This window comes from Ursus arctos, unplaced genomic scaffold (genome assembly GCF_023065955.2).
Source record: "Ursus arctos isolate Adak ecotype North America unplaced genomic scaffold, UrsArc2.0 scaffold_19, whole genome shotgun sequence".
NCBI classification, from domain to species: Eukaryota; Metazoa; Chordata; class Mammalia; order Carnivora; family Ursidae; genus Ursus; species Ursus arctos.
Genome location: NW_026622863.1, coordinates 9634250 through 9643785, shown reverse-complemented (window position 1 = coordinate 9643785; position 9536 = coordinate 9634250).

Genomic DNA, 9536 nt, shown 5'->3' with positions numbered 1-9536 from the left:
GTATCTGCACTCCCATGTTCGTTACAGTGTAATTCACAACAGCCAAGACATGGAACAAATTGTTCACTGACAGATGAGTAGACACAGAAAATATGGTGCATGTATATATAGTGGAATATTATTTAATCCTAAAAAAGAAGGAAATCCTGCCATTTGTGACAGCATAGCTAAACCTGGAGGACATTATGCTAAGTGAAATAAGCCAGATAATGAAGGACAAATACTACACAATACAATTTATATGATGAATCAAAAATAGTCAAACTCAGAGAAGCAGAGAGTTGCATGGTGGCTGCCAGAGGCTGGGAGGAGGGGAAACAGAAAGATAGCAGTCAAAGGTACAAAGTTTCAGTTACACAAGATGAGTGCTAGAGGTCTACCGTACAGGATAGAGCCTATAGCTAACAATACTCCATTGTACACTTAAATATAATTAAGAGGATTATATTAAGTGTTCCTAACATAAAAAAATAATAAATGAAGAGAGTGGAGGAAACTTTTGGAGGTGATGGATAGTTTACGTCAGAAATTGTGGTAATGGTTCCAAACTCATCAAGTTGTGTACATAAATTACGCACAGCTTTTTATATGTCAAAAAACTTGATTTTAAATAATAAAGTAGGGCCAATGCAGGAAAAAATCTGAAGTAACTTTTGAATAACTTGGAAATATAAAATCTTCATCTTCAACTGTACATTTTATGAAATATAAACACAGATGAAGGATATCCTATGAAAGTGTACTGTCCCAATGGAGAGATGCTGTAAGCAGGAAAATCGACTGGATTTTGAAAGCTTAGTGTAAGAAAAAGGTTGTAGGTAGGGGCACCTGGCTGGATCAGTCAGGGGAGCACATGACTCTTGATCCTGGGGTCATGAGTTTGAGCCCCATGTTGGGCATAGAGTTTACTTAATAAAAAAAAAAATTAAAAAAAGAAAAAGAATGTAAATTACCTTATTAATAACTTCTAAATATTATTCAATCTTGAAATATTAATATTCAGATATATATGCTTCAATAAAATATATTATCAAAAGTTTATTTTTGGGGGGTGCCTGGCTGGCTCAGTCAGTAGAGCATACGGGTCTTAATCTTGGGGTCATGAGTTCAAGCCCTATGTTGGGCATGGAGTCTATTTAAAAAAAAAAAAGACCCCCCCCCCCAAAAGGGTTCTTTTTTTTTTAATGTCCTCAGGAGAGCTGACCACCTGCATATCATGAGCAACTCTATTCCATGAGGTCCAGGTTTCTCCCACCCCGTTGCTTCATATTACCTAGGGCAAAGCTTCCTCAAGAGTGGTCCCAGGGAATGGGTTAGATACTCTGGGCGATCCCAGAATGCTCTGCTCTTTAAGCTGGAGGGAAAAGACGAGAACTGATTTTTTTTTAAAAGCTGCCTGGTGCAGTGCAAAAGCCATGGTTTGAAACTTTGTGTTTAAATTTCAACTCTGGGGAAACCTGGGTGGCTCAGTTGGTTAAGCGTCTGCCTTCGGCTCAGGTCATGATCCCAGGGTTCTGAGATCGAGTTCCGCAACAGGCTCCTTGCTCAGTGAGGAGCCTGCTTCTCCCTCTGCTTGCTGCTCCCCCTGCTGTGCTCTCTCTCTGACAAATAAATAAATAAGATCTTTTAAAAAAATTAGTAAATACATAAGTTTCAACTCTGTCACTATACTGTCCATGAGACCCGCTAATATGGTTTTTTTGTCAAATGACTATGCTCACCTCATATTTCAATTTATGTTGCATTTCAAGTCGAGTAAGTAGCATAAGGTTAAATAGAGAATAAGACCCTAACCAAAAGTGGCCACCTTTGTAAATACCCACCAAGGCTAGGCGTCTTACTTACATTTTCCCCATAAATGTTAGCAATGGTACTGTCCTCTCTATTTTATGAATGATAAAACCAAAGCTCAGAAGGGAAATATCTTGTTCAAGCAGTGTAACAAGCAGAAATAAAACCCACGTCTGCCATGCTACAAATTGTAAGCTTTCCCCATTATATTTTCACCTTAGCCTCCCGTTTTGGAGTTAATGCCTGTCACTGAGTCATGTAAGTTTCCTATTTTGGCCTTTGACCATCAACTCAACAAAGCAGCTGAAGTCATTCCTCAAGGGTAGTGTTCAGGGGCTTGGGGACCTGGAGCCTGAATCCCAGCTTCTCCACCTCAGGCAGGAGTTTCTGGCGATGCCATCTGCCTCCAGCCTCTAGGAAGAGCAGACTATTTAAGACACGGAATTTCTTCGAAGAGGTTGCACCTTTAAATCCCATACGCTTACCAACTTTCATTGATCTTTGACGTCTCCAAAGGAAATTTAAATGAAACTCTTAAGTTTCCAAATACAAATGAGATTCAGATCTAGGGCTGAGCCAAAACAAACCTATTTATATTCCTGTAATTTTACATCGTGTAAAGTTTTACATAGTGTAAAATTTAGATTCCAAATAATCTTTTAAGGGAAGTGATACCTTTTTAAGAAGCATTCGCTTTATACTCGGTGAGACCAGAAAGCTCAGACGAACTTGCCCCGATTGGTGAGCAACTCAGAGAAGTCTCCATATTAATAGGTGCTGTCTTTATTTCATTCCCGATGCCCCTTAATGTTCTAGAAAATATTCAGTAGTCACAACTTAATACAGAGTGTTCCTCCCCTTTTACTAGATGTCAGCAGTGATCATATCATGAAAGGTCCCTTGATAGGATCCCAGCCCCACTCATGCCTTCACCCACTTATGGCAATCAGTCGTTTTCAGGAGAAAACTCATCACGTAAGCCTACGTGACAATGGCTGGGACTGGCAAAGGATCGTTGGGGAATGTCATGATTATTTCACAGTGTATCTTGCATCTAATCTTCTATTTCAAAAGCCCTGAGAATCACACTTACTCGTGTTTCAGGGTTCTAAGAGTGAGAAACTGATTCATACTCATTAAAACACTCGAACGCAGTTGAGGTGTGCACCAGAATGCTAATTTGGTCCATGGAAATGTCACGTGTTTCTTCATTTATTTAATACACATCGAATATCTGCCTCCCCACAGCCAGGCACCATGCTGGGTACGGGAGACACAACAGAAAACAAAACAGACATTGTCATTATCTTCATGGGGTCGATATGCTTATGGAGGAACAGATATGAATCCAACGGTCCCATAAACAGGGACTATGACAATGTGCCATTCAGAAAGGGTCCTGGTGTCAAGAAACCCTAAAATAGAGGGATATGGCCAGACCCGGCCAGGCACACAGGGCTTCCTTGAGGAAATGACGCTGAAGAGGGAGTAAAGCTAACTTAGTGAAGACAGAGAAGGGAGAAGCTTCCAGGCAGAACACTATCTGATTGTAAATCCTACTTCTAAAAAATACTCAAAAACTTGGAAACAAAACAAAAAGGTGGCTGCTGGTCTTTTCCACATCGTAATGGAGTACTGTCTGAAGGGCTTGCCTGAGGATTACTTAATTCTCTAGGGCAGGGCCAGCAAGCTTTTTCTGCAGAGGTCCAGATAGCAAATATAATTTAAGCTTTATTTTGAGACTGGGCCATATATAGTGTCTGTCACTTTCTTTTCCAACCCTTTAAAAATGTAAAACAAAACAAAACAAAAACAGAATAAAAATACTCTTAGCTCTCAAACTGTAAAAAAATAGGCTCTGAGCTGTCTTTGGCCTACAGGCCACAGCTAGCCAGCCCCTATTCTGGGAGAATTTACCTTTGTTCGCCATATTCTTTACTATTGATTAGGGCCCAGACTCTGGGAAGTTACAGTTAACTTGGAGATATTTTTGTCTGCCAGAGATGCAAATGATTTCTGCTGGTAGAGAAAAAAATAATCCCCAAATTATGGTTTTATTGCATTGTCGTCCATTAATCACCTTTGTATCTAAACTAAAAATCTTTCTTTTCCTGGTACCTAGAAGTACTCTGTTTCTCAAATGCTCTCTGAACTAGCTTTACCATCTTGTTGGTTCCTTCGTTAATGAGCTGAATAATCTTTGCACCTGCTCACTTTGCATGGGAGTCTTGTTCATCACCTTTAAAAAATTATACTTTGACAGGCCCCGTCGCAATAAGGGGGACTGTTTAGCACAAGGAACTGAAGAAGACCAGTGTGGCTGGAGCCAAGAGAGCCATGGGCACATTATACGGATAAGAACTCCATTGTTGGCATATTGAGAAAGTTTGTCCTTAACCAGAACATTAGAAGTCATTGAAGTATTCATTCTGCACCTGTGTTTGTGTGTGAGTGTGTGTGTGTGTGTGTGTGTGTGTGTGCGCGCGCATGTGTGTGTGTTGAGGGAGGTGGGGAGGTGTGTTGAGAGTTCACGTGATCATTTCACCCAGAGTATAAAGAACACATTGGAAGGCTCCAGGCTAGAGGTGAATTCAACTATTAGCATACTATTGCACTAGCCCAGGCAAGACTTGGGGGCAGCTTGATAGAGGCTGTGGGGATAGGGAAAATGGTCAGGTCTGAAAGGGCTCTGTTTCTGGAGGATTCATAAAGAAGAGAGGCTGTCAAGGATCTTTGGCCGTTCTTTCCATCTCATTGAGCTCAATGTGATCCAAATGTGTTTTGACTGGTGTACCATGTGAAGTCACCATCATGGGGATCAAGAACACTTGGAGTCCTATGGACAGTTCATTCCTTCCCTGTTAGTGTGTGTGTGTGTGTGTGTGTGTGTGTGTGTGTGTGGAAGCTATGTGATAGAAGATCTCTCAGTAAGTAGAAGAGGGGGGCTTTTATGAATTTAACATTGATTCGTGTCAGATTAAGATATCAGCTAGAGATTTTCAACTTGCGGTAATGATTGTCATTCCAGAGGAACGAGAAGTCAAAATGCCCAGAATCTTTCCCACAGTGTTTGGGTGCCTCGGCAGCATTAAATCACAAGCTTCTTCAAGCTTTCACTGCTGATCAACCTGGCGGGAGTAACATGCTCGTTCTTTAGATGTGTTAACATCCCCTTCGGGTCACAGTCTCATTCTGCTATTCTGGAAGCTTTGCCCCTCTCAGTTGACTTTGTTTATCTCTGCTTCGGTTTCAGAGGGTACTCTTCTTTTCTTCCTTTTCAGATCCTTGGGGTCACATACTCATCACCCCCAAGTACTGCAGCATTCATTTCTAAGACTGTTCAAACTTACACAGCCATCAGATCACAGTGCGTACCCCATGCAAAATATCCTTAGCAAACGATGGCGTGCCTCGAGTAGATAAAGCATATTTTAATGAATGAAGAGGTTAGTATATCATAAACCCAAGAAAAGTGTAAACTGGCTTCCACTATCAACAGTTTAAAATCAATTTGGAGGCATTTGGAAAGCATTTTAAAGAGCAACTAGACATCAATAAAATTTAATTAATTGGTTCTATGGATGCACATGTAAATTGGGTGTTAATTATGCTAGCAATGCTCTTCCATTAAAAATTAAGCTCATGATTAGTAACTGAGAAAAACAAGCCGTCGTTCTATAAACAAGTCTCATTCCCTTGTATTTGAACCCAACCTTTCGGTAATTAAATCATAACTCTACATTTACTCAGATGAATCTGAGCCCTGATGGATGACTGGTGAGTTAGCCAAGTGATCCTCCCTTGGCTGTTCCATGAAAACAATTGATAACCGTAGAGATAAGTTATGTGCGGTTGAGCTGCCCTTTAATACAGAACTATTGAATTATCGAAAGTTCTTTCCTATCTAATTGACACCAAACAAAGGAGCCTTTGACAATTGCGAGAGATATAGTGACAATTTAGTGCTCATTTCAGAGCTGATGACATTTGAAGATGGAAGGCCTGGAACAAGAGGTTACAAACTGGAGAATCTGAGTCCTTTCCCTTCCCTTCTCCCCTTCCCCCACCCCAAGATGACGGTCTTGCATTTGCAGATAAAAATGCAGAGAGCTGTATTTAAAGATATACTATAGCTAAACTAGCACCCATTGGGGTTCCCCAATTAATTTTTCTGGACTCCTTGGGAGTCAACATTTAACTTGGATCCAGAGCTGGGATCAACTCCAGTGGACTTTCTTAACAGACAAAGAGTTAGAGTTACATTTCAGACCCAGAAATGGAATAAAATACTTGAAACACTTTACCCCCACCTCTTGGTTTTCTTTTTTTCAGTTGATTTTTCCAAGGGAAATTGAGTCCATATGCTTCTGATGCACCTTTTCAAGGACCATCAAGATACTGTTTTATTAAGCTACTTGATGGGGCATGTTATCTGTTGCAACGAGCCCTTTGATGTCCCTTTCCTTAGTCATGGAAAACTGGGTTTGCAGAAGAGACAGGGATACCCTCTCATTCCCCACACCCAACAAGGAGAAACAAATGGAAATACTTCCAAGCCACAGAAAAGTTAGGGCAACTGTTCAGAAGTTTTCCTAACGGACTCGATTACAATGTCCTGATAAGAAAAAGGGACAGGAGAAGGGCTTTAGCCACGGGGCTCTGCTTTAGGTTCCTTTTGAAGAGGATGTCCTCATTTTCATTTGAGGCTGGCCTCTTCAGTCTATTTCTCCTTTCCAGAATGTTATGGTGGAGAGTCAGATGGTGGGGGAGAAATTCACATGCATAGGAAAATATTTAAGGAAGGAAGAAACAGTTACATCCGGGTGATTTTGAACTTCTGCTTCTCGCTATATTTTATTTCTGGAGGCCTTCCATGAGACCCCAGCAGACCTTTTCTCTTGTTGGATATTGAGGGCGCTCAGACACCCTGGAGCCCACGCAAAATTAAACCTCGGCCACCACTTTGTTATGTAACAGGTGTAGAAACCTATCCATGCTGTGGTGTAAAAACGTGAGGATGTACGTGTGTGTGCCCGTGCAGACACTCTGCTCCAAAACAGTGCCTCCTAACGGACAGCCAGTCATCATGCATGCAGGGAAAGAAAAGGCTGTGTTGGGACCTCCAGTCCATCCCAGAGTTACTCCAGACAGACTTTCTTCTGCTGTTCATGCAAATTCTGTTGACACCACTGTTTACAGAAATGAGCAGGAGTGAGAGTCGCAGAAATAGAGTTATGTAACTGTTGAGCCATCCCGAGATGTAAAGACTATTTGTCGCTCCTTCTCTTAGCCCAAGACTATGGTGTGAGCGCCTCCTACGTGGCCAGTTTTGTGCTGACTGCTGAGATGCGTGGGGAACGAGAGACACTGGTTTCATCTCCCAGCTGCATGAGTGCAGGGGACAACTCGTTGAGTGATTAATCCCATAATAGTCAGAAGATTGTCTGGGAAAAGGTGTTTTGGCAAAATTGTGGAAATTTATACAAATGAAGGGTCATGATCACTCAATGTAGAAAAAAAAGACCAATAGATTAACCTGAAAATGTCAGGAAAGCAGGGCCACTGGGAGCCTAAGAAGGGCGAGGTGCCTAGGGCGTGCTGTTTAAGGAGGCGCCCCTCACAGGCATCCACCGTGCCCTTTCAGGACTCTAGGACTCTGGGAGGGAGAGCCTCCTTAAATTTTGTACCCTGGTGCCTCACTCTCTTCACCCTAGTCCCATCCCTCCACTTGAACTATGACTCTTTGGCCTTTTCCAACTCCTCCCTAACAGGACAGGATCGGGCCCCCCTCCACTGAAAAGTAGGAATTACATTGATTGTTTGTATGGTAGACACTGGCTAGTTATTCACCAAACTATTTCCTTTGTCCTCTCAGGCACTCAGCCAGATTGATTCCCCAGCTCCTTTGCAGTTTGATACAGCCTAGTAACTGAGCTCTGGCCAACGGAATGGGAGCAGAAGGGAATATGCCACAGTTCATTTCTGGCCCATAAAACTGCTTTCTGAACACTTTCACTCTTGTCCCCATTACCTATACATGGAAAGGACTCCAAGGATACAGGGAAAGGGGGAGCCTTGAGAGGGAAGGGATCCGGGTCCCTGAATGGCTCTGGGGGAAGACCCTGCCCCCAACCCCACCCTCCTGGGACTGTGACATAAGCAAGATGTCTACAATTATGTCTTAAGCCACAGGTATTTGGGGATATGTTGGTATGTAGCCGTTAGTCTACCCTGACTGGCATTGTATGGGACTGTGGACTAAATCTAGAGCTTAACACAGGAAATCTGTTTTTTCCGATGAGAACCAGCCTGACTTATTGTAGGCAGTGTAGACATTTCTACATAATGTGATTTCAGGGGTCTAAGAAATCCTTCCTGTGTTCCAAGCATCTCCCTAAGTTGACTGCCATACCCACCCACTGAGACCCCATAATTAGAGTTATCACTTTGTTGTAAGGAATGGTTGCTATGAAAACACCTCAGAGGACCAGCGTGGTCTGCCCTTGCCTTCCTCTTGGGGATTTACGGAAGGTTGAGTGATATGACGAGCTGACAGTATTTTGTGACATAGGAATATACTTGGGGAGGGGCGCGTTGTCAACCAATCCGTCTAAGTTAACATATCTGCTCATTTTCCTACAGATGAGAGATGTGCCTGCAGATGGGGGCTGGTCATGGAACCAGGGAGACCCCAGACGAGCAAAAGAGGAGGTCGAAGCGCTTTCTACGCACGAGGCTTTCCACATGCATAATCTCATTGCTTCTCACAACACTCTTAGGAGGTAAGAGCAACTATCGCCCACTTTATAGTTGAAGAAGTTGAGGCTTGGGAGAAGTTCAAGTTAACTTTCCCAAATAATGCCCAATCCAGGATTTAAACCCTGGATTTGAATCCAGAGCCTGCCTCTTACCCACCATGAGATGCTGAGTCATGACCCTCAGCTACTTAGGAGAGGGGGCTAGAGAAGTGAGTGGAGAAGTGGGAAAAAGGAAGGTCATCTGGAGGAGAGAAAGGCAAGTAATATATGTGGCAAGCCAGACAGGATTCAGAGACAATCAGAGCAGCAAAGAAGGATGTCGCTTGGTCCTATGATGTTGTGTTGGTTTCTGTGTTGGTTCAGCCCCTCTGCTCGTCAGGGTCTCTCTCCCCTCCTTACGCCAGGTTCCTGAACCAAGGAGGGGGACCATGTGTCTCCCCTCGTCCACCTGTTAACTCTGGAACTTGGCGTGTCGTTCCCCGTGCTCCCCGGGGCCCGGGATGCTCTGCCTCCCTCTGGGGCTCCCAGTTCACTTAGGGTAGACTTAGAGCAGAGGGATGTCAATTTTGCTTGAACTGCTCAATCACCGCTGACATTTCGCTACCCGCCCTATGAACTTCTGCAGCCTGAAGGAGCAGCCGCTTGTGCCCTTGAAAACTGAACAGAAAACAACCGTATTGATTTTCTACTATCAACAAGAAAAAGACAATTGCTCTTTGCCGAGAATGTTCATAATGCATTTCACACCACTTATTCCCGAAGTCCACCTCCTCCTGATACAGTGCTGTGCCTCTGTAACCCCCTACTGCTTTGGACTCGGCTAGAATTAACCCTGAAATGCCGGCCCCATCTCGACGCCTCCAGGGCCCTAGATAGCAATGAGCGTGTGCCTGACCAGACAACCTCCTCGCTTTAGGAGTTGTGATCACTTAAAAATCACAGTGGAGGGGCGCCTGGGTGGCTCAGTCGGTTAAGGGTCTGCCTTTG